Below are 3,310 nucleotides of genomic sequence, written 5' to 3' on the forward strand. Positions count from 1 at the left end.
AGCATGAGTTTTAAGCCACCAGGTCCGGGATGCGAACCGCGGTCGACTACGTGGGAGTCCAGCGACATAGCCATTACGCTAACTGCTGGTTCCCCCTTTACCATTTCTTAATTGGAAGCATCCCAATCACTACAATCCATTTATCCAGGTCACCTGACTAAATGGCAGATCAATGTGAGAAAACAACTCATGCAAATTCCACGCACGCTGGATGGCTGTCATGATACTGAGATTATTGGTTTTTTTTTTTTTTTTTTTTTTTGGAGAGGTTTTTGCTATAGGGCGCGTGCGCTCGCCAGACAGATAGAGAGAGACAGAGAGATAGAAAGCAGGAAATCAACCCCCAGGGGGGATGGCCACGCCGCAATCCCTTCTCCTCCATTCTCCTCTCGGGATCTTGGGCATGCACGCACACGCGCCCGGCGTGAGTTTAAGCCACCGGGTCCGGGACTCGAACCGCGGTCGACTATGTGGGAGTCCAGCGACATAGCCATTACGCTAACTGCTGGTCCCGAGATTATTGGTTTTAAAAGGCTAGGTGGTCACTGATGGTCTCAGAAATTCAAATGTTCAACTCCAGTTCATGGAATTGTATGTTCATTAAACTTCTATAGTCACTTTTCCAAAGACATAATCTTGCACTTGTTTTCTCTATTGCCTTTTATTTTATTACTAAAATATATTGGTATTTTTTTTTTTTTTTTTTTTGGAGAGGTTTTTGCTATAGGGCATGTGCGCTCGCCAGAAAGAGAGAGACAGAGAGACAGAAAGTGAGAAATCACCCCCCAGGGGTGATGGCCACGCTGCAATCCCTTCTCCTCCATTCTCCTCTCGGGATCTTGGGCATGCACGCACAAGCACCTGGTGTGAGTTTAAGCCACCGGGTCCGGGACATGAACTGCAGTTGACTACATGGGAGTTCAGTAACATAGCCATTACGCTAACTACTGGTCCCTCGGTCATTTAACTGAAATAGAGTCCAGAATTTTTTCACCATGATACATTAAATCCATTCTTCCATTGACATATATTTCTACTGGCTAAGACACATTAGAATTAGACTTCATAAAGTAAATTATGTAAATAAATTAATATTTTAAAAATGTTTTCAATCACAAAGATGAATGCTCATAATATTTAAAAAGTCAAGAAATACACCAGGCACAAAAAAGAAAAGGCAAAATAATAATCATATTAATTAAGAATATACATCTTGGGACCAGCAGTTGGCATAATGGCTATGTCAATGGACTCCCATGTAGTCTACCGTGGTTCTAGTCCTGGATCCAGTGGTTTAAACTCAAGCCGGGTGCGTGTGCGTGTGTGCCCAAGATCCTGAGAGAATGGAGGAGAAGGGATTGCGGCATGGCCCTCCCCCCTGGGGGGTGATTTCTCGCTTTCGGTCTCTCCGTCTCTTTCTGGTAAGCACATGTGCCCTATAGCAAAAACCTCTCAAAAAAAAATATATATATATACATCTTTATTATTGAGTAAACATCATTCCAAATACATGATAAATTAGGATAGAACTTAAAAATTTTATAAAAAGGAGTCTTACAATAAATGCTTTTACAGACTGATAAATTTAGTTTTACCTGGGGTTAACAGGAGGGGAAATAGAAAATAAAATTGAGGGGCCGGTAAGTGGCATGGTAGATAAGGGCACTGACTTCCACATGGCTCACTGTAGTTCAAGTCCCAGACCAGGCAGCTTGCTTTCTCACTTTCCTTCTTTCTCTCCCTCTCTCGTCAATTAAAATAAATAAATAAATAAAGTTAAATAAAATATTTTTTGAAAAAGAAAATAAAATTGAAGGGCTTGTTAAATTTCAAATGAGTGTTTCTTTACTAAGAATGAGGAGCCTAAAAGTTCCCTCAAAAGTTCCCTTTTTTTAATTAAAAAAGGTAATAAAGGCTATCAGGAGGCTGTCATTTATTTCAATCATATATAAGTACTGATGACTTTTCTATGAAAAATAAGAAAATCGGCTTTATGATCTTACCTTCTCTAGATTTTCGTTACATAATTTATTCAATATTCTAAAGATGACAGCATTTACTTTCTACTCTGAAACCGTAATTCCCACAGTTCTTTGCATGTAGCACCAGCTTTGAATGAATTTAAATGAAGTCATTTCAGCCACATAGTTCTTATCCCAATGAAAGTAGCAACTGCATAAATAAATATATGATTTGTGCATTTTTCCAATGAGCATACCAACATGTATATGGATCAGACTTTAAAAATAGAGTGGTGTTGACAAGTGACTTAAAAAATTTTGGACCCTTTCTTACTGATTTAGGTTCAGACTCATGTTTTAAAGTAGCTCATTGTTACCGTATTGAACGCATTTATGGAAGATTTGGAAAACCTGGTAAAACAATTAATAAGCCATGTTTGAGTGAAATCCTTGCCCTTGTATTCTATTACCCCATTTACTAGATCTGAAACAACCCAGAGCTTAAGACTGAATGAGAAGTTGATTTGTAGGTCGTCCTCCCTCTCCGTTGCTTGACCACTGAATAACGCTTGAGCACTGACACTTTGTAAATCGGCTCTGCAACAGATAATGGGAAGGAGCCCAGCTTGGGGAATAAATTAAAAATCAGTAACAGCTGGGTTTACAGTCAACTTCTAGAAGGTTGAAATGGCGAATTATTCTAAAACCTAGGGATGACGTGATGGACCCCCTCCGAGTCAAGGACCCGAAAAATAAAAATGGGGCGGGGCTGCCCGGAGACTCACAGGGGGCCAAGGAGAGAGCAAGGCGCTAGATGGGCTGATCCCAGGAGGAAGGAAACGCGGGCGGGCGGGGTTGGGGCCCCGGGGAATGTCGCCCTAACAAGGTCGCCCCGGGGGAGCCAGCCAGGGAAGGGCTCACCAGGGAAGGTGGCCCCTGGGAAGGGCGCCGGGAAAGGGCGCAGCCACCCATCCCTATGTCCAGCACTCCGTGGTTACTTACCCTCGCCTGGCAAACGGGGGAGCTTGCGGGCGTCCCACCCGGGAGCTCGCAGGTGGGAGCCGGGCTGCTCACGTTCTCCACTCTGGATCGGTGCACTGGGCCAGCCGGGGGCCAACTGTCGCCGACCTTAGCACTCTCCCGTCTCGTAGCAACGCGGTGGAGCTACCGCAGAGGTCGGCTTCCTCAAGCCCCGCCCAGAACACTAGGCCCCGCACCACGCCGCTGGGATATTGTGCAAGTCTGGGGTTAAATGGCTGCTGGACCAGGTTGTCCTCAATGTAGATCCCAGGGTGGAAGTCTTTCAAGTGGGTACCTCTGAGTGGAGGCAGAGTGTGAAATGCTTGTTC

At 44.2% G+C, this 3,310-nt stretch overlaps 1 protein-coding gene across 1 annotated transcript in view; it reads right to left on the bottom strand.

Moving 5' to 3' along the window:
• The window catches only part of MEIG1 (meiosis/spermiogenesis associated 1), a 20,306-nt gene extending 17,201 nt beyond the window's left edge, over positions 1 to 3,105 (bottom strand). Inside the window, exon 1 of the mRNA XM_006159760.2 lies at positions 2,964 to 3,105. The gene's annotated coding sequence lies outside the window, so the exon portion shown is untranslated. The remainder of the gene's footprint in view (positions 1 to 2,963) is intronic.
• Positions 3,106 to 3,310: the final 205 nt, after the last annotated feature.

The sequence above is a fragment of the Tupaia chinensis genome, unplaced genomic scaffold, assembly GCF_000334495.1.
Source record: "Tupaia chinensis unplaced genomic scaffold, TupChi_1.0 Scaffold000647_1, whole genome shotgun sequence".
NCBI lineage: Eukaryota > Metazoa > Chordata > Mammalia > Scandentia > Tupaiidae > Tupaia > Tupaia belangeri.